Genomic DNA, 22,427 nt, shown 5'->3' on the forward strand with positions numbered 1-22,427 from the left:
GTCCGCACGGCCTTTCACATCAATCAAACAATACACCTACCTGTGTTTTTCCCAAAGCCCCATTCCAATGCCTTTGAAGCACAGATGCACATGCTCAACGTCAAAAGAGCTCTTTCGACACTGACAGAACAAAGTTATTCAGGTCTTCTCCTCACCTGTTTGTTTCCTTCGCTAACCATAACATGGGGGAGAAAATATCATCTCAAAGATTATCCCATTGGATATCAGAGTGTATACCTGCTACTCACTTAATAACTTACCTCCACCTGCTCCAATCTGAGCACACACTACCAGGGCAGTTGCAACCTTGATCACATACCTCAGGAAAGTTCCATTGGAGGACATCTGTGCATCAGCAATGTTGTCCACAGATCACACTTTCTCAAAACACTACTCACTTGCCTCAGGTCTTTTATGCCACACTAAGTTAGCTAAGGCTGTCCTGCAGACGGCATACTTACCGGATCTGAAGTCCTTACCTCCATAAGATAGACTGCTTCTGGTCACCTGATGTGGCGCACCCCCAGGGAAATCTCTCGAAGGAGAAGAGTAGGTTACTCATCTCCTGTAACTGATGTTCTTCAAGATGAGCATCTCTGGGGGTGCTCCACTACCCTTCCTTCCTCCCCTCTACTTCGAAAACCTAAATAAAATATAAAAGCAATCATGTTAATCATGCTCCTCCGCCAGGTTCCAGATAGAGAAGGAACTGAAGGGAGATGGGGGGGGGGGGGCACACATGTGCATAGCTAGTTAGGGAGTTTGCGCGCTGTGCATGCGCAGCCTCCGTTGAGGCACTGCTAGCAAAACTCCGTCCAGAGCACTGGGATGCTCTACACCTGATGCGGAGCACCCCCAGAGACACTCATCTCGAAGAACGTCAGTTACAGGAGGTGAGTAGCCTCCTCTTTTTAATATTGAGGATTTGTTGAAAAAGCAAACCTTGGGAAAATGTATCTTACATGAAGATTTCAGTTTTAGAAAAAAGATCACTTAGAGAACATCTACACGGCAATTATTTCGAAATATAGCATTATTTCTCCAACTTCCCATATTCCTCGTACAATGAGGGCTACAGGAGTCGGAGTAAGAAGTCTCCAACTTGACAGTATTTTGACACTGTTTCGAAATAACTGCCTGCTGTGTAGATGTGGACTAAGTTATTTAGGAATAACGCTAGTTATTTTGAAATAATGTTGCAGTGTAGACGTACCCTCAGAGATGAGAACAATTGTTTGAGATATTTCAGTAGCTGTAATGAGCATTCTGCTGTAGCAGTGTTCTCTCTCTACTCACCAAAATAACTTATTCAGGCCTCTCAGACTCAAGTAGTCAATAGGTGGACGATGGGCCAAATCTGGACCACTATATGCTTTTGAATGAACCCTGAAATCTTTTAATTTACTGATGATGGTTGCTGTTAGGCTTTTTTATTATTATTATTTTTTCTGTAGTCTGAACCTTGATTATACCTTGACCAAAAAAAAATAAAATAAAATTGACTGTTCTGGTCCAAAGGGTGATTTAAGGAACTACCTTTAATTGCCAAACCAATACAATTCTCTTTCCTCTAGTGAAAGTCAGTGCTAGCAAACCTGCCAATTTTTTTATAAATACTTGCTGAAAATGGTGTTTTAATGAAGTTGAAAATTATTAGGTAATTTGATATGAATTCATTGAATAGCTTTAGCCAAAAACCCCGCAAAAACAAAAAAACATCAAACAGGCGAAATGCCAGGTAGGTTGGACATAGAGTTATTCTTGTGCTCTCTCTGGCCAAATGTCTGTTCACTGTGATTTATAGTGGCAACTATATGTGTGTCCCTCATTTTCAGGTGTTTTAGCAGGTTTTATATCAGCCCCTTTGGGGTCATTTATTTTATTTACATATTGCGTTTTTAAAAAATTTGTAAGCTGCCTCAAATATTTTAAATAGAGAGGCGGGATAAAAATATTAAATACATACATAAATTTATAGTTATTCTCATTCAAGTACCTGCTCCACGAAAGGAAAGCAGACTTAATTTGCAAGATCTTGTGATTTTTTTTTCTTCATTCAAATAACTGCTCAGAAAATTAAGTTATTTTATACTTTCTATTTTTAGGTAGAAATGGGCGACATGAAATGCCCCGTGGCACCTTATAGACCAACAGATTTACTGGAGCATAAGCTTTCGTGGGCAAAAACCCACTTCATCAGATGACACATATCTGACAAAGTGGGTCTTTGCCCACGAAAGCTTATGCTCCAATAAATCAGTTAGTTTATAAGGTGCCACAGGACTTCTTGTTGTTTATGCAGGTTTAGACTAACATGGCTACCCTTCTGATACATGAAAATGCTCTGGTGATTGTAAAACACTTCAGCAATTATCACTTCCTGTAGCCTCTCAATATTTTCTCTTCTTGATAGTGATGTATTTCATGATTACACATTGGACACATTATCAAGTTTTATGTAAATGGATTACTCAGCCTGACTGTCTTTGGCAATATCCTGTTACTTATATCCAATCAACCCTCTATTTTTTTTAGGAAGAAGTTGCTTCATGTAACTGAAAAATGTTGATGCTGGCTTTGAGTTAAATGGGATTATTTTGTAGTAAAACTCTGTTATGGACTCCTCTACAAGTAATAGGCAGCTTTGGCACCTCTTGCTTTAGTTTTGACTTGTCTAAAGATCACATTCCTACATAAAGACCTGCAGGTTTTAGAGAGGTAGTTGTGTGAATCTGTTTCAGCAAAAGCAAGGAGTCTGGTGGCACTTTAAAGTCTAACACATGTATTGGGGTATTAGGGTTTGTTGGTCTTTATATGGAGAGTGCCACTGGATTTATGCAGCTTGCGAGCTGCATGCGGCTCTTTAAAGAAAAAAATTGCGGCACTTGCGGCTCTGAAAGGGGCAGCATGTTTCTGTCTGAAAGAGACAGAGTTGGAGTTGTGGTGTGCAGATTTCAAAATGGCTGCCTTAAAAGGGCAATGCCTGCTCTTCTCTTAAAAGGGCAGCGGCCAGGCCTTCTTTTTTGTTGTTTTTTCTCGACAACTTTTCCTTGGCTCTTTGCGCTGTATCCACCGCTATTTTGGCTCTTCGTTTGTAATGGGTTGGCTGCCCCTGACATAGGGCATGGTCAGAGGCAAGTGGAGCCGTGGCATGGACAGGTTTGACAGCTCCTGTGTTTTCTGTCCCCTCAGGATGTCCACTTACTCCTGACATCTAGCTATGCTTTGGCGAGCCAGCATTTCTGCCACCGTTTCCTGTGTGTCTCTCAAATCCAAGAAGGTTCTTTGTGGTACCTTTAGGGCTTGGTCCTGACCTGTTGCAGTCAGTAACATTGCTCCCTAATGTGTGGTCCTGCCTGTTCGTTTCACTGAGTCTGGAAACCAAAGAAGTAGAGAAACAGACAGCTGATTTCTGAAATCAGAGTGTACTAGTTTTCAGAGGCAGGCCTGGTGGAGTCGGGTCAGGTCAGATGTGTGTGCCCACTGGAGCACTCCCCAGCATCCCTGAGTTTCTGCAAACACCTGCAGTCAATTGGCAAAAGTGTACTTCATCTCGCCCCTGAGGCTAATGTGTAGCCTCAACCTTCTGCTGCTGCCAGTTACAACCTGAGCTCAAGTAGCACCAGCAGCCTGTCCCATGGCTCTCTAAGGGCTCCGCCCCATGGGCACCACAAGGGAGCTGCAATGTGGTGAACTTTCTGTCTTTGCAGTTATTTTAATTGTTCAGGTGTTTTAGAATAATTAAGAAATTCAATTAGAAAGTTCCTGAAAAGAACATTATTGAAGTGGCAAAGTCAAGAACAGCAAAGCTAGGAAATTCCAGATTTTCAGTTGCCCATGCGATTGTAATTTGGACCCCTTTATTATGATACCATGTTTAAGGGGTGTTAGGCAGTATCAGTGGCCTGTGGGGTCCAGAGGTCAGACTTGGTGACCTGGTGGTCCATTCTGGCCTTGAACTCTGGCATGATCACATCCTATTGCATCAGGTCACGTATCCCAAGAGCTCCCCTTCCTGGCCAGGTAGGGTGTAGTAACATTTGACCTTTATGGTGTCCTTGCTGATGGCTGCTCTGCTGTTGTGGTGGTGGTACTTTGCTATTCAGCCCTTCAGGGTATCAGTCTCACCTGACCAACTGTCCACAAGGCACCTCCAAGAGCTTCGTGTCACTTCCCTGTGGCTGGCAGGAGAGCCCAGGTCCTCTCACTACACTGGGTTCCAACCCAAGAGATTTACAATCAGCAACAAGTTCTGCACAGTCCCCTTTTTTGCTGCTCTTTGGTTGGGCTTTTTCCTCCCCAGCCTTCTCAGACTCTTTCTCTGCAACTCCTTTCGGGTGCCCCTGCTGTCAGGGCCAAAATTCCAGAGTTTATTCGCCTCCTCCCCACCCACTCCCACTTCGCTTCAGAGACTGACTGCAGACTCTCCCCCTGGAGCTACCTACTGTCTGCTGCAAACTTACTCTCTTTATAACCCTGGTCCATCTGGGCTCCACCTGCATGGGACTGAGGTCAGCTGACCTGTAGTAAACCAGGTCATCTCGTTTAACCCTGGATAATATTGGGCTGATATGAGTCTTTCCCCCGGTCCTCTTGAATTTCCTGTGTGCCAAGGAATGTGCAGTCTGCAGTAATGGCTCAGATTCCTCCTCCACCAGTTATCTTAACACAAAATAATACTTGGAAAACATAAGAGTGCAGAGTACAATAAGCTGCATTTAAAATCATAATCAACAGTGCAAGGAATCCTACACTGCTTACGCTATTCGTTGTCATTTAATTCCAGTTTGGGAGCCACTGAATTCTGCGGCAGCGTTTCAGTGCACTGCTACAGAATACCTCAAAATGCCAGGGGCAGTGCTATACATTTAGGGCACTTGCCATGGAATAAATGCTATCTTGTGTGGAATGCAAACAAAGGGGGCAAGCTAGCAGTGCTGTTTCCTGGAGCCATGGCAGGGTTAAATATTACCTAGGGCACCTCATGCATCTATTCATGCCCTCGTTCTGGGCATTAAGGTGCCCACAGCTTGTGCTGTCCTTGCTCCCTTTCACCCAGGGGCTCTCAGAATCTGACCTTTAGATTGTCAGCTCGGAGGCAAGGATCAGTGCTTTGGCCTGAGCCCATGCAGTGCCCACTTGATGACTCAGGGCACTACCACACTGTCAGTGCTAATTAACAGAGCCTGGTGTGCACAGCCCCAGAGGGTACAAAGTGCTTCAGCCAAAGAGCTGGCTGGGCCATTCTGGTGCCAGCAGTGAAACCTTCCCTTCACCTTGGGGAGGGGCAGTGCAGCTCAGAAAGTCCAAACCTTAGAATGGCATCACCTGACTGCTGGGAAAGCCACATCTGTTTGCAACTCCCCCCTCCCCCCCTGAATGCCTTGTGCTCACCCTCAGGCAGTAACATAGCCAGCAGGCAGAGGCAGAAGCAAAGTGAGGCTCTCTATGTGCACTGTGTCCGAATACAGGCTGGAATGTTGACTCAGTGGGCTGCACCAGCAAATGCTCACACAAATAAGCTGTCCCACACAGTGGAAGTTGGCAGGAACACCTCCCCCCCCCCCATCAGGACTGTTCTGATAAGGCTTACTGGTTAATCATATAGTCAACTACACTTTGACATCCCTACTTCCAACTCCCTTATAGGGATGTAAGCAACTACTCGACGATCTGATAAGCAAATGCTTACTGAATAGTCAAGTAGTGACTCAGCTAGTTGATTTTCCCCCACACCTTGCTGCCTCTATCAGAGAGAGGCAACAAGAGCCGGTGCAGGTTCCTTTAAGCCCATCCCTCCAGCACCGTCTCAGTGGGGGGCAGGTGAGGCGGAAGCACAGCAGAGAAACGGCACAAGAGGGGCTGCTTCAGTCTCTGTTCTCCATAGCCAATCCTAGCTGCTGTGAACAAAGGCTGCTCCGGCACCAGCCCCAGTTTGCAGCAGCCAGGGCTAACTGTGGACAGTGGGTTCCTGCCTGAGCAGTCTCTGCCTGCGACCAACCCTGGCCACTGCAAACAAGCTGGTCTGGCACAAGTCCTGGCTAGCACTGATCGCTGCGCCTCTGCATTTTAAATGTAGTAAGAGCCCAATGGCTCTTACTACATTTAAAAGTGAAGAACCACAGCGCGGGCGGTTCCAGAGCCGGCAAGAGCCAGGATTGCTCATTCCCGGCTGGATTCAACGGCGCTTATCGATCATATAGTCGATACTGTTTGCATTGAGTATATGATTAGCCAGATAATCGCATGTGAACATTCTTACTCCCTTAGTCTGCGCCAGGTGCAGCCCTATGTCACTGGCACTGCAAACCTTGCCCTGGGGACTGCTCTCCACGCCCTCTCTCTACGCTGGGGTAGCCCTGGTGCAGGTGAGTGAAGGATCACGCCTGCTGGCCCCTGCACAGGTCTAATCTGTCACCGTGGAGATGGACGGCCAGGCCTGAGGAGCACTGGCTCATAGTGAGGGGTGAGCACCTCATGAGGAGCCCTGACTCAGGGTAACGTAAGGCATTTGCTGGCACACTGAGCCAGAGCCATGCCTCCCCCACTGTTATCAGGGCTCAGCAGGGTCAGTGAGTGGGGACATGGTGGCAGAGGCCTAGGAAAGGGACTAGCCCATGGTTCCAAAAGGAGCCCTGCTCAGAGTTCCTGGCTCAGGACAAACCTTTGCCTACCCCCCACAGGTAGGAGAATGGGGTTTGATCCAGCTGAGCTACATCTTTTGGGGTCTGTAATTACATTTGTCATCCCAGAGTAGAGCAGCAGGGCTCAGGTTGGGGCTGGGTGGGTGTGTGTCAGGGCAGTTTGGGGAAAAACGCACACTGCGTTAGCAGATCCTCTGCTTGGGCCAGGTTCCGAGGCAAGGCCACAGCCGCTCCAGGCCATATAGAAAGCAGGAGGTATTCTGCTTCTCTCAGGGATGCTGGCCAACACTCAGTTGGAAGTGTGGGAACAGAGAACACATCCCTCTTTCCTTGTGAAGAGGCCAGCAATTCCCTGTTGCAGAGAACTGGGAGTCTGTGTTCGACCCAGCCCTCTAGCTCTCGTCCCTGATCTGTGGGCCGCAGGTGGAGCTCTGGTTTTCCAGTGGCCTGTTGCCACCATCTGATCTTCCCTTGACTGTTCCTCGGGGTTGTTCAGATGTTTTTTTCTACAGCAAACAGCAATGAAATGTGGCGAAGTAATGAAGGGGAATTCCCTCCTGCAAACTGATCTTATCTTTTCTTGCCCATCTGCCGATTAGTCACATGCTGATGGGCACAAGTGCAGTCACCCAGCAATTTTCAGCAGTTAGTCCATGAACTGCAGCTTGTCCTGCATTCTTTGTCCATTTGGCATTGCAGGAAACAAGTGGTTCCAAACCCAGCCCAGCCTCTTTAGGGCCCCTCATGGCATGGGCTGAACTGCGCTCTGCGGGTTCTTCAAAGCCCTTTGTTAAAATTCTGCTATCACTTCCTTGTTAAACATTGGCAGCACAACCCTGGCTGCAGCTGTGAGAATCGTTGGACATGGCATTCTCCCCTGCAGCTGTACAACACTCTCTTAACACGGCAATTACTATGGGTTCCCTCTGCCACGGGCACCGAGTTGGCATAGCCAGCTCTGTGCTGCCTCTCCCTACCAGTCCTGAGCAGGGGTCAGCTTAGGAACGGAGTGTGAGGGCCGTGAGGGAAGAATGCACGCTACTTTGGCAGAGCCTCTAGGCTAGGCTAGAACTGCTCAAGCTTCCACCTGTTCCAAGCTTGTAGAAGCAGAAAAGTGACCGCCAGCCACTTTCCCCCTCTCAGCCGCAGTGAGGGTTGGCTCTACGTAGTGGGCTACTGACATGGTACTCAACCGCACTCTCCTCTCTGCGCCTCCTCAGCTCTTCAAGGGCGACTCTCTTAGCCGGTTGGAGGAGCAGTAGTTCAATCTGTGGAACTCCTTGCCTGAGGAGGTTGTGAAGGCTAGGACTATAACAGGGTTTAAAAGAGAATTAGATAAATTCATGGCAGTTAAGTCCATAAATGGCCATTAGCCAGTATGGGTCAGGAATGGTGTCCCTAGCCTCTGTTTGTCGGAGGGTGGAGATGGATGGCAGGAGAGAGATCGCTTGATCATTACCTGTTTGGTTCACTCCCTCTGGGACACCTGGCATTGGCCACTGTCGGCAGACAGGGTACTGGGCTAGATGGACCTTTGGTCTGACCCCGTATGGCCATTCTTATGTTATGTTCTTAAATCATATCCCATAAGGCGCATTACCCCACCATGCATGCAAGCCCACACCAGGTGCCACTGTGCCGAAATTTTTAACTTTTGGGAAGAAAACGTGTCAATAGTTTAATTTTAAAAATATTTTCTATCCAGTCCTATCAGTGACAGACTTGTCTGGCTCTCGTCCAAAACTCCAGTCACACTGAAATACTCATTGTACTGAATTTTGTGACATTCCTGTTTGCCAACAGCGGCAGTTGCTTTCCTTCTTTCAGACAGGCTACTGGGCTGGATGGACCTTTGGTCTGACCCACTATGGCCGTTCTTAAGGATGGAGCATGTAGTAGATTAGTAGCTGCCCCTTCTGGCAAGAGCATTGCCAGGAATGGTGCATCGTTTCTCTTAGAGATTAAGGGCAAGTCTACACTACAGAATGAAGTTGACCACAGTTACATTGACAAACAGCTGCTGCGTAATTACATCACTTTTGCATGTCAACACTATGCTCCTTAATGTCAGTGGGATGCATGCTCACCAGCAGCACTTGCACTGAGGCAGAGAGCAGTGCACCTTGGGTCACCATCTCAGCATGTGGCCCCACCACCATGGCCCCCTGGAAGCACCACCAGCATCAAGAAGTGGAGCCCTGGACCCTTCCCCCAAGGAGCCATGGGCTGGGCCAGCCAGCATCCCTCACTCCTGGAGGAGATATGGGCTGTGACCAGGCAGTGGAGCTACCAGCTGGGGCCAACCACTGGAACTCCCCTTCCCCAAAGAGCTGCTGGCTGGGACAGCCAGCACGGCCCCAGCCCCGTGCCCGAGAAACCACCGGCCAGGGTCGGATAGCACAGTCCTGCCCTCCCCAGAGGAGCTGCCAGCCAGGCTGGGCTGGGCTGGACCGGGCCGGGCAGCACGAGCCTTCCTGGAGGAGCTTCCAGCTGAGCAGTGTGGCCCACGGTGCCCAAGGAAACCAAAGTCACTGAAGCAGTGCCACCCTCGCCACTGCAGGCAGCCAAGGTGAGTACCCCCCACATCTCCTAGCCCCTGCCCTGACTCCTGCGTACACACCCCCCCCACATCTCCATGCCTTGATTCATGCACCCCCTCCCCCCACATTCCCAGCCCCCTGCTCTGAAGGACCCAAGCAATGCCTGGTAAACCTTCTAGTATGTATATTATCGATGCATATGAGATTGTGTATCTTGGGACTTATCAGGAAGGTGAAAGCACAATTGGAATTGCAACTTGCAAGGGATGTGAAGGATAACAAGAAAAGTTTTCTACAGGCATGGTAGCAAGAAGAAGGTGATCAGAGAGGGTGTGGGGCCCTTACTGGATGAGGGCAGTAACCTAGTGACAGATGATGTGCAGAAAGCTGAAGTACTTAATGCTTTCCTTGACTCTGTCTTCACGGACAAGGTCAGCTCCCAGACTAATGCGCTAAGTGACGCAATATGGGACGAAGATGGACAGCCCGTGGTGGGTAAAGAACAGGTTAGGAACTATTTAGAAAAGCTAAATGTACATAAATCCATGGGTCCAGAGTTAATGCATCCGAGGGTGCTGAGGGAGTTGGCAAATGTCATTGAGGAGCCTTTGGCCATTATCTTTGAAAAGTCTTGGAGATCGGGCGAGCTCCAGGATGACTGGAAAAAGGTAAATGTTGTGCCCATCTTTCAGAAAGGGAAGAAGGACGATCCCGGGAACTACAGACCAGTCAGTCTTACCTCAGTCCCTGGAAAAATCATGGAGGGGATCCTCAAGGAATCCATTTTGAGGCACTTGGAAGAAGGGAAAGGTGATCAGGAATAGTCAGCAAGGATTCATGAAGGGCAAGTCGTGCCTGACCAATCTGATTAGCTTCTATGCTGAGGTAACTGGCTCGGTGGACATGGGAAAGTCAGTGGATGTTATATACCTTGACTTTAGCAAGGCTTTTGATACGGTCTCCCACAATATTCTTGCCAGCAAGTTACGGGAACATGGATTGGATAAATGGACGGTAAGATGGATAGAAAGCTGGCTGGAAGGTTGGGCCCAGTGGGTAGTGATCAATGGCTTGATGTCAGGATGGCGGTTGGTTTCTAGTGGAGTGCCCCAAGGTTCAGTTCTGGGACTGGTTTTGATCAGCGTCTTTATTAATGACCTGGATGAGGGGATGGATTGCACCCTCAGCAAGTTTGCAGATCACACTAAGCTAGGGGGAGAGGTAGATATGCTGGAAGGCAGGGATAGAGTCCAGAGTGACTTAGATAAATTGGAGGATTGGGCCACAAGAAATCTGCTGAGGTTCAACAAGGACAAGTGTAGAGTCCTGCACTTGGGACGGAAGAATCCCAAGCATTGTTACAGGCTGGGGATCAACTGGATAAGTAGCAGTTCTGTAGAAAAGGACCTGGGGGTTACAGTGGATGAGAAGCCGGACATGAGTCAACAGTGTGCCCTTGTAGCCAAGAAGGCTAATGGCATGTTAGGTTGCATTAAGAGGAGCATTGCTAGTCGATCCAGAGATGTCATTATTCCTCTTTACTCAGCTCTGGTGAGGCCACAGCTGGAGTATTGTGTCCAGTTCTGGGCCCCCAACTACAGGAAGGATGTGGACGCATTGGAGAGGGTCCAGCGGAGGGCAACCAAAATGATTAGGGGGCTGGAGCATATGACCTACGAGGAGAGGCTGAGGAAATTGGGTCTATGTAGTCTGCAGAAGAGAAGAGTCGGGGGATTTGATAGCAGCCTTCAACTTCCTGAAGGGAGGTTCAAAAGAGAATGGAGAAAGGCTGTTCTCGGCAGTGACGGATGGCAGAACAAGGAACAATGGTCTCAAGTTGCAGTGGGAGAGGTCCAGGTTGGATATTAGGAAAAACTATTTCACTAGGAGGTTGGTGAAGTGCTGGGATGGGTTCCCTAGGGAAGTAGTGGAGTCTCCATCCCTAGAGTTGTTTAAGTCTCGGCTTGACAAAGCCCTGGCTGGGTTGATTAAATTGGGATTGGTCCTGCCTTGAGCAGGGGGCTGGACTTGACGGCCTTCTAAGGTCTCTTCCAGCTCTGTGATTCTATGACTATAATTGCAATTTGCTGTAAGCTAGGGTATCAGCCAGATATTAGTTCTCCAATAACAAGAGCAAGGAGAGTAGCCAGCTCCCAGGTGGGGAGCAGCTCTCATCAGCCATTGTCCAACAACGGAGCTACAATTCATTGACTCACCTCAATGAGGCGACACCCACAGAACTATTTAACCTTGGTCGGAAACTCAGCAATGTCCCCACTTGAGCTTCTCAAGCGCATGGCATCAAGGGTACAAAACCAAACCCATGGGCCACACTGTGTCTTTCTCCTGCCCCACCATGCTGCAAACAGCAAGGACACTGCAATGGAAGGTGGATCTACACCAGCCATTGTAAACCTGAGCGGGTTTACCAGACACTTCAGGCAAGGAATGATAAACAGTAACACGTGTTTACTGACTACAAAAGACAAATTTTAAGGGACAGCTAAGTGATAGGCAATAAGTTAGAGTAGTTACCCAAAGAAAAGAAGACAGACGCATGCTGTATAAACTCTCAACCCTGTTAAACTGGGCAACATCTAGATTAAGTTGTTTTTCTCACCCCTCTGGATACTGCAGTCCTTAATGTCCAGGTTTGTCCCTTAAAACTGTGGCCAGTCTTCTCTGTGTGAGTCTTCAGTCTTCTCTGTGCTTGTGGCTTGTAGTATCCATGGGGGCAGCAGAAAGGGTCCAGGGGCCCTCGCGTTTGGTTTTCTACCCTCAGTTCCATGTGCTTGGAGAACACAAGTCCAGGCATCTGTGGGAGCACTGCTGAGTTTCCCAGCAAGGATGAGCAATTCCCCTGCTCTGGCCTCATGCAGGGGAGCCATTAAATTGTAGGTGCCGTGCTGGACAATAAACAGGACTATGTAGCACTTTAAAGACTAACAAGATGGTTTATTAGGTGATGAGCTTTTGTGGGCCAGACCCACTTCCTCAGATCAAATAGTGGAAGAAAACTGTCACAACCATATATACCAAAGGATACAATTAAACAAATGAACACATATGAAAAGGACAAATCAAATTTCAGAACAGAAGGGGGATGGGGGGGGGGAAGGTAAATGTCTGTGAGCTAATGATATTAGAGGTGATATTTGGGGAAGCTATATTTGTAATGGGTAAGATAATTAGAGTCTTTATTCAAACTTAGGTGTAAAGTGTCAAAGTTAAGCATGAATGGATAATTCAGAGGATTCTCTTTCAAGTGTAGTCTTAAAAGGCCTTTGAATCAGGATACAGGTAATCAAGTTGTTGAGACAATGTCCTTTCTGGTTGAAATGGCAAGAAACTGTTTTTTCTTTGTGATCCTGTCTAATATCTGTTTTGTGGGCATTGATCCTTTGGCAAAGTGTCTGAGACGTTTGTCCAATGTACATAGCAGATGGACACTTTCGGCACATGATAGCATAAATTATATTTCTGGATGCGCAGGAATGTGTGTTCTTGAACTTATAACTCACTTGGTTAGGTCCAATAATGGTATCAGCAGAATGAATATGTGGACAAAGCTGGCAACGGGGTTTGTTGCAAGGGAAGGTACCAGGGTTGGTATTAGTGTGGTATGTCCTGTGGTTGTTGGTAAGAATCTTCTTGAGGTTAGGTGGTTGTCTATAGGACAATGGCTGTTTGACGTGCACACCCCCCCCCCTTGCTGTTGTCTTTAGAGAGCTGATATCTGGCTGATTCCCCAACTTACACTCTGGTTTAGTGACAGTCATACAACACAATCTGAAACCTTCATAGGCACTAAACAGGTTCAGCCAATCATAACCTTTTCCCTGATACCCCGCATGCTTTACATACAACATCACAATGCACAGATGGGGAAGGGTGGGGGAGGTTTACAGGTGTTTCCCCAAAGCACAGACTGTCACAGAGGGAAGCAGCGTTCTGGAGCTATGGGCAATTCTTGGCACAGTTCCATTGCTGGGGTTTTCTCCAGTCTCATCCTGGGTACACCAATTACAGCCACTAGTTAATGCCAGCTGAGGTGGTATTTTCTGTGGCTGGTCTACACTGTAGACTTGTATTGGTACATCGACATGGCTCAGAGGTGTGATGAATGCCCATTTTGAGCACAATGTAGTTATACTGATCTAACTTCTGGTGTAGACAGTGCTATGTCAGCGGGAGAGTTTTTTTGTGAAAATGCTACCTGTGGGGTAGGCAGCTTTTTCCATCAATGTAGGTACTCCATCTTCATGAAAGGCAATAGCTGTATCAGCTACCATAACCTCTGGTAAATGGTTCCAGTGATTAATTACTCCCTGTTAACTCCCAAACTATAGCGGCGCCTCTCTGGGGGTCTCCACAGCTGACCCTATGGGAGTTGCTAGGGGAAAGTTTCTGATGCTTGTGTACATGGCACACGTACACCTGAATTGGGATGGACGTGAACAACACATCTCAAAGAACAAAGCTTTGTAAAATAACATGGACTGGCAGGATGCAATGGAGAAACCCAGCAAAGGCCAATGCAATTTCCCCCAGCAGACTGTACAGCAAACGCGCTGTGTTACTGCTGGACCATCACGCTAGCCTGTGTTCTGTCTACCAGCGGACACGAGAAAATCTGCTGGAAACTTTCAGAGACAATGGGTGTAGAATTTTAGGACTAGCTGGATTTTTGGGTTTGGGACTTTCCTGCCAGCCCCTGAGGAGCTTGCAGTCTCAGGCAGACAAGCAAACTGTTCCTCTTCCTCTAACTCTCACCCAATTTAGGGATCTTTTTATACAGGTCAAGGACATTCACTGTAGTGTTGTGGCGGAAGGGGAGGTTAACCCTTCCCAAACAGGATACAGTGCCCAGCCTTATGGTACTGTGCCATACTACTCCTTTGGAAAGCTGACATCGACAGGGCACCAAGACTGCAGCCCTGCCTATGCTCCGCTCCAAAGCCCTGCTCCTGCTCAGCCCCATGGCCCCATCAGCACTGCTCCTCTCACCTCCCCTGCTCCATCTCAACCACCGAGGACACCCCTGCCCTGTGGCTGCTTCAGGGAAGGGGCCAAAGAGCCATGTAGGGGGGTGTCAGCCCACCGACCCTCAGGGCCCCGTGCGTGTGTGTGTGTGGGGGGGGGGGGACGCCCCTCACCTCTGGGACTGGTGCCTGTATTATTCTGGCCTCCAACTGGGGGCCATGCCCAGCATGGGAAACCCAATGGCCCAGCCGGGTGCTGCCTCTCTGGGGCTGCCCACCGAACTTCCCCTTTAGTCCTGCCGGGGCAGCACCCCGGGACCCCGAAGAGCGGTTGCTACATCGCAGCCCACACGCAAGTCCCAAACCCCATCCCTTCACCAGTGACCCTTATAAGTCTTACAGTGTAGTCTCTCCACCCACCCAGTCCCGGTCGGATCAGTCTCGGATTCCACGGCACCACTTTCACAGCCGCCGGTGCGTGGTAGGGGGACCCGGGCCCAGCCTCACTCCGGGTTCCGGCCCAGGGCCCTGAGGACCGGGTGGCAAAGCCCTGTCCGCTTGGTGGGGAGTTTCCCGTTTTGCACCAACCCCCCGGGCTCCTCCCTAGGCCACTTCCTACCTGCCAGTCACAGGTTCTCCCCCGCCTTACCTCTTACAGACTCGCCTGACCTTCCGCCACCTGAAGTGTCTCAGGCTCACTGGTCTTGTGGTGCCCTCTCTGAGAGGGGACCCTCTCCACCGGCTCCTCCCCTGCTTCCTGCTCCTCCACCTTCCCCCCGGCCGAGGGTGGCCTGTTTTTGAACTCCCCGCCGCAAGCACAGGGCGGGGTTGCGCTCGGGATGTCGGCCCGTCACTTCCGGCCCCGCCATCTGCCCCCATCTGGGCGCTCTCTCCCTGCCATTGGTGGCAGCCTGGGTGCATGTGCTGCAAGGCTGCCTCCGGAGGTGGGGCGTTATCGCCTCCAGCTCGACGGGTGCGCAGGGCTCAGCTAAGGCCCTGGCGCATCCGGCGTGAGTGTGGGGCGCTGCTGCCTCGTCACAGGTGGACTTGAAGAGTTCAAAGAGACACAAAAGGCAGACACGGGACAAAGAGGCATGAGCAGAAGAAATAGGGGAACTCCCCAGGAGGCAAAGAGGAGAGTGTGACAGGCAAGGGGACTTGGGGATTTGTGGGAGGGTGTGAAGAGCTGTAGGTGGGGAGCTTGGTGGAGCAGGCAAAGAGGTGCAGGGGGATAGACAGGCTCCCGGGGATGCGCCACGCACAGGGGCTGTGCAGGTGGCCACACACACTGCAGGGCCTATGCGGATGGGCTCCAGGGGATGCACCATGCCCCGGGGCAGTGGGAGATGCTCATGGGGGGCAGAGTGCACAGGGGCCATGTGGGCAGGCTGAGTGGGCTGTACCCTGCCTTGTACACTGTGGGTGCAGGGTTGTTCTTAGCTGGTCAGGCTTCTGTATCAGCTGTTGACTGAGTGCAGAGTGTACTTCCCAGAGAGATACACAGCAGATGTGCACCCTGCAAGCTCCTCTGATGCATGGCCAGGTATAGCTGAGGAAGGGAGCTAAGCTCTTGTGCACAGCGCCACCTCGTGGCTAGAGAGTATCATACAGATTAGCATTCCTTCACTTCACCCCCTTACCAATGTTGTATCTGGGTATCTTTGTTGATCAGTAGGAAGCAGCCTGCAGCCCTGTCTGCTTTGCACCCTAGGTCACTCTGCCTCTGGCTTTTAAAGCCTCTTCTCTAGATCAGTCCTACCCCCTTGTTAACCATGGGGGGGGGGGATTCACAAGGCTGAGTGAGGCTAATCAAGGGAACAATCAAACACTCCCAGACACCCAGTCCCAACTGACACAGTAACTAAAATCACCTGAAACTGAAAAAAATGCAGTCAAGCAAACTCACTCCCCCCAAAGCTAGTACACTCACCTTGTCTGTTCAGCGGTGGGATCTCTTCACTCCCTCTCAAACTCCCCTGTCTAAAGCCCTCCCTCTGCCCCCCCTCCTCCCAGCGATGCATGCTACAAACAGCTGATTGCAATGGGTGAGAGGCCCTGGTGGGAACAGTTGATTAGTGGGGCCACCAGTGAGTGCTCTTGTGCATTTCAAAGCGGAAATCCCCTGCAGTCCCCGGGCTCCATACTTTGAAATTCCACACGGAGCTTGGGTCAACTGGGGACTCCCCAGCTCACCCCGGGCTCCGTGCAAACGCCACGCTTTGAAGTACCCCTCCCCGCCTCTATCATTTGCTTATTGGATAGTTGACTAGTCACCTAGTCCTTAACATCCTTAGTCTCATGATCACATTCTGGGGGTGCAATCCAGACTAGTGAGGGGTTGTGTCCAGTGTTTCCTCTAATTCTTTCTACCCATGTGCGGGATGAATTTTGTTAGATGCATCAATATGCAGGTGTCTCTCCCCAGTGGTGAAAAACCTAGCTATTATACATATCTTTTAAGTCATTACCATTGGGCCCCTTCAGCCAGGACAAGTTAGGCATTGTCGAACTCATGGAATAAATGTAAATGTAAGGGAGAAATAAAAATCATGAAGTGCACAGACCAGTGAAAAACCCTAAAATAACAGAACTTGGACAGAATAAATGTGCAGGGAATGTACGTGCAATGCAGGAAGGAACAATACCAATAATACAGATTTGCAGGGGGCTTGGTGCTGGCAGTAGATATCAGTCCCCCTCCTCACACGCTGCATTTACCAGCGCCGGCAGGAAAGTGAATATGAAAAACAGCGTGTTTGTGTGAGTGCGTGAAGACACACATGGTGTGTTGTAGAGTAGATTAATTTAAATCACAATTTAATCACACAAAAAAATCACTGATTTAAATCAAGTCACCAAAAAGCTAAAACTGACTGTGCTTGCAGTGCACTTAATTTTGGAGGTACTCCCATTGAACTCACGGGCTTCTCTATTTTTGAGGAAACAAGCACAGAATGGGGTTCCCTTGGGAAAGCTGAGTTATTCTGAAGTAAACTAGGGAACAGACTTATGGCGTCCCCACAATGTTCTAAAATCAGGGGCATATGTTAGGTAATATAAAATAAGAAAATGACACTTAGTGGCAACTGGCAACTCTGGATTTCTCTTCCTGCAGCTTTCTGCACTGTATACTTGGGTGATAGCTTCTAAATCTAGTTAACCAATTAAACAAGCCATAAGGTTTAGTTCAGCTAAACTTTTTTTTCTATCAACATCCAACACAGCAAAGGCACAGAGAGAGGCTTGAAGAATGATGCATTGCAAAGTGAACTATTTCAGCTACAAACCAGTTGATTCATGCAGCCATATCCACATCTTCATCCACATCATTTTCTCCCAATAAGCAGTTTTCCTTGTTCTTTTTCATTCTTGCAGCTAGGCCCAGCAACATCTTCTCTCCCTGCCTACACTAGGGATGTAAATGGTTAACAAGTAAGCATCATCCTTACTGGCACTCCCCTGCAGCCCTTACCCCGTTCTTTCTCCTCCCCAACCCAGCTTCTGAAGGCAGGCTTGATTAGATCTAGCTCTGTCTGAGGCAGCAATGTATTCCTCTGCTGCAGTGACTGCTCCCCACCACTGGGCATGCTACCGGCCCTGCCCTGTGGCATCAGTGAGCAAAGCACTGAGCAGGTGAGAGATAATATGGGTGGGGCATGACAATGATCAAAACAGCCTCAGTGCTTAGTTTCTAGTCTCTCCCTTTGAATTTACTGCGCCTAAGATTGAAATTTGATTGGACCCGGTTGGAACTTGTAACCAAACGGTTAATTTTTGTGTGTGACTTGAAACAGGACTGATCAGCAGGCAGGGAAGCCGGTGCAACAGCTGGGTTTGAGCTCTCACGCTGCTCCAAAGTGTGGCTTGCTTTCCCCTTGGGTGCTCTGTAGCCCGGTGCCTGGCCTCGTGCTCCATGAGCAAGACCAACTGGCCCATTACCTAGCTGTCCCTGGCTTCCTCTGCCTCCTGCTCTTGGGTTTGATTGGCTCCCTTCCTTTTCAGGGGCAGGGCGTCAGGAAGGAGGTGCTGCAAGAGTGGTAAGTAGGATCCTGCTGTTGTCTTCTGTTTTGTTCATGTACAGAACCAATGCTCTGAGCAGGGTAATTGGGAGGGGGAGAGCACAGGGGCTCACTGTAATGTGGGCTGTGGGGAAAACAAGAGCTGTGAGCGTTGCCAGCCCTGCGTGAACAGAGGACCCATCCCATGAGCATGGGCAGAGCTGAAAGCACAAGAAGATGCAAGGGGGGTCAAGGAAGGAGGAGGACTCTTGTCCAGGCTGCCCCATCGATTCAGTTCATACAGCCCCCCCGCATCATTCATACTTCCCACTGCAGACACAGGCTATGCTGTCCATTTCCCAGACCCCCTGCCTGAGCTCAGGCACTCAGACATATCAGGGAAACCGCATGGGCATGGGGAATAATTCAGCCTAGCACAGGGAGGTTGTCACCAGCACAGGGGTTCTCCATTTGCTGCAACGCTGTGACGGGAGGAATTTGATCACTGTTTGGCTTCTGCCTTTCCAGCCAACATGTGAGCACATTGCCTTGGCACCAGCCTGCCCCTTGCTGCACAGGCCTGTCTGTGGGACTGATGGAAACACCTATAGCAACGAGTGCCTGCTCTGTATCATGCGAAGGTAAGGGCAAGCCCTGCTATTGCTCACGCATGGATGATCACACACATAGTGTTTTGCCTTAGGCTGACAGAGCGGGGCCGGGCAGGGTTCACAGGCTGTCCCAGCCTAACCTAAAGGCCAGGGGTGAGACCCACGTGTTATGCTTAAACGAAGCACACCAGATCTTTTATAGGGGAAAAGGCAGCATCTACACACACACCCACACCCACACCCACACACACACACACACACACCCCCGATGTCATAGTTACCTGGATCAGCCAGAGTGATCACAGAGGGGGAGCTGAACTCTGTCGGCTGCGTGATCATAGTGGCAGGACGAATCCAAAGTTCCATGGCAAAGCACCCTGCTTTTATAATCCTTTCCTCTGTGGATTTTGCCGTGTCAGTCTGTGACTGGTTACTATTATTTTTTGATGTTGACATTCCAGACATCTCCAAGAAGCTCATCCTGTAATCAGTTGTCTTTTGGGGGTGCTCGCTCCACTTTAGACTTGTCAATCTGCCAATCTGATCAATTCTTGACTATAGGTACGCACTGATATTTCCTCTGATGCCAATATGTCTCTTCGCAGTCTGTCTTTCACAGGATGTCTTCACCCACATTGCCTCCTCCTCTCTTGGCAATCTGGGTCTAACAGTGGCCTTCATGCCTTTTATATTTATGCTGATACATTTCTCATTCACACAAACAAGTCTTTTTCACAGAATCCTTCAAAGGTAAACAGCAGTGTTTTATTTTAAGCAAAGGCAAAACAATTCACATCAAAGGCCTAGGCCTTCAATATTTCTAATCTCATTAACATAGACACAATACCAAAACTCTGTCTCTTTACTTACTAAGCTTACTAAACTTTAACACAAAGAAATATATATTTCACTAAAGGGCTTAGCTTAATAAAATATTAAATGTGATAATATATTACCTTACATTGCTAATCCTAAAATACAAATATTAAAAGAATAACTCTTTCAGTTCCAACACGGCCAATGTTCACTCTAATCTTTTCCATCCTTTTGTGGAGTAAATGAGCACCAAAGCATGTGCGAATGTGCATCACCAGTAGAAACACAGTGGCTGTGGGAGCTCTGCTAATCAGCTGGGCAGCATTTGGATCTCTCCGGAGCAGCCGCATGAGTGCACAGCTTACAGGGAACACTGCCCCTGTTCCCCAGTCATCAGGCCTTTCTAGCGCATGGGCAGTTTCATCTCGTAGAGTGTGACTCAGATGTTAACCCCACGTGAGAACCCCTGTCTAGGCACTTCGAAACTAGTGGGGCTACTCTTTCCCCCTCCTGCGCTGCCCTGAGGGTGAATTGCTCCCGCCTCTCTCAGGCTACGTCTAAACTACACCCCTCTGTTGGCAGAGGGATGCAAAGGAAGCACTTTGAAAGTGCAAATGAAGCGGGGATTTAAATATCCCATGCTTCATTTGCATAATCGCATCATGGCGCTGTTTCAAACAAGCGCCATTTCGAAACTGAAACCGCAGTTTAGACGCGTTTTCTCTGACAATGCGGTGCCTTTTCGAAAGATCCTTTTTGAGGAGTACAGGCTCTTTCGAAAAGGAGTACAGGATCTTTTGAAAAGGTGTACCCCATTGTCGGAAAAAACGTGTCTAAACTGCAGTTTCAGTTTGGAAATGGCACTTGTTTGAAACAGCGCCATGACACAATTATGTAAATGAAACACTTACCTAAACTGCTGACCCAGAGCAGCAGTGAAGGGATAAATCACTTCACTTTCTGCAGGTAATGGGAGCATCAGCTGTGAATCTGGACCACAGCATTTCCTTGGGCTCCTCCTGGGCAATGCAGCTGGTGCGCTGCCCCTCATTCCAGGCCAGGCCTAGAGTCAGTTCTAGCTCCTCCTGAGTACAGTAGTTTTGTAGCCCATGACAGTGTTGCTTCCTCACATGTGCATCATTAACAGTGCAACGCTCTGCCACTGTGAGTGAATCCAGGGCTCTTGCTACATCCTTCCAGATCTGCTTGGCTGGGCGCTAGAAAATCAAAATGGTCCCAGGATGAGACCTCCAACCTGGCCCCAAGTGACATTGTACTTTTCTGACAGAATGGAGGGTTTTCCCTGAAGCCAGATTTTTAAACAAATTAGCAAACTGCACGTGCTCCCTTGCACCTGGATTGTCCTGTGCAGTTCCCAGTCCGATGCCTAGTCAGTTACACATTTGCACACATGCACCTGTGCTGTCTGGCAGTGGCTATTCACCAAGAGCCAGGAAAATACTGTTTTCTGAAATGGTCAGAGCACAGTGAGTCATTGGCCTGTGTCAGACCTAGATCACAGAGCTGTCAGCTCTGGAGATCAGTGCAGTTTCTTTGTATTCCCTAAGCCAATATTTTTCTATGACTCCGCTGGGCCAATTTAGCCCTGGTTTACATCCCATGGAAACCAAGAGCAAACAGACTTGGCTTCAATTTGAAAAGGATGTCTGCAATCTGCTGCATTTTATATAATTAGATGCACAAAAGCACCATTGTATGCTTAATTTGCACATTAAATTAGCATGCTTAAGTCTTCAAATTGGATAACTGTGCATACAAATAACCAGTTATGCATAGAACTGATTAGTATTCTAATTCTGTACACAGTTTAGATATGTAATAATGCTCACATTGTGTATGGCAAATTGAACACCCTTTTTAGGAAATCAATTCTTTTTCTATTTGCTAGATGGAAATCCTAAATATCTCCCCAGGAATATTTGCTAAAACTCTTTTCTTGTTTTATGGTATTCTAGGAGAACAGGGCAAGATATCCAGATTGTGAAGGATGAAATGTGTTAATATTTGGAGCCTGCCGGGATACCATGTGAACCATAGGAAAGCTCTGTAATTGATACTGTGCTCTAAGTAGATTTAAAAAATGCAAATAATGATCCTTTTTCAGCTTGTTATGCTGAATAATAAAATTAGCAGGTGAAGCATTCACAAGAAGCATTTTCACTAGAGACATTTAATGTTATGTATTGAGGAAGACATACATGAGCTCCACAACAAGAGCAACTGAAGGAAGTTCCTGTCTCAGATTGATGGTGTAAATCTCTTACCCAGCACATGAATTATTTTCTGCTCTTGGTCTGTTGCTAAGAGGAGCTAGTGGAGAATACCGAAGACGTTGAGATCCAAGCATGGCGAGCACTATGGAAGTGCCCGTTCTTGTTACATGGAATGCATTGTAGTTCTGCAGTGTGTGGAAGATAGAGGCATGATGGTAGTAACAGTGTGAAAGGAGATAATAGACTTTTCTCCTTTCAATAAGGGCCGCCCCTAGTAGTGCAAATTATATATAGCAACAACAGTACTTTGTGCATAATACAAAAGATCTCAAACTGCTGTACAAACAACAGTTGACCCTTACGCCATTCCTGAAGAACAGGTATCACCATTTGCCAGCTAGCACAAGGAGAAGGTGATTGACAAGCTGCAGGTAGCACAGCACGTCAGGAAGAGCCAGGAACAGAGCCCACAAACCCCTGTTCTCGGCTCAACGCAAAAGGGAACACAGCATTCCCAAAGTGAAACAAAACTCTTACTGCAGCTCGTGCACTGAGATGTTCCCGCTTGCTGCTGAGAAGTTGCAGAGACATTTACAGTAAGC

The 22,427-nt window shown here is 48.4% G+C and overlaps 1 protein-coding gene across 22 annotated transcripts in view; it reads left to right on the top strand.

The window, feature by feature from the left end:
- The window catches only part of LOC102459924 (uncharacterized), a 121,507-nt gene that overhangs the window by 79,904 nt on the left and 19,176 nt on the right, over positions 1 to 22,427 (top strand). For 3 of the 22 annotated variants that reach the window (XR_012904548.1, XR_012904542.1, XR_012904541.1), the window contains exons 2-3: positions 18,169 to 18,203; positions 18,693 to 18,805. The exons of 4 other annotated variants lie outside the window; for them this stretch is intronic. The gene's annotated coding sequence lies outside the window, so the exon portion shown is untranslated. 15 more of the 22 variants (XR_012904537.1, XR_012904534.1, XR_012904535.1 and 12 more) reach the window with 10 other exon arrangements.

This window comes from Pelodiscus sinensis, chromosome 6 (genome assembly GCF_049634645.1).
Source record: "Pelodiscus sinensis isolate JC-2024 chromosome 6, ASM4963464v1, whole genome shotgun sequence".
In the NCBI taxonomy this organism is placed as follows: Eukaryota; Metazoa; Chordata; order Testudines; family Trionychidae; genus Pelodiscus; species Pelodiscus sinensis.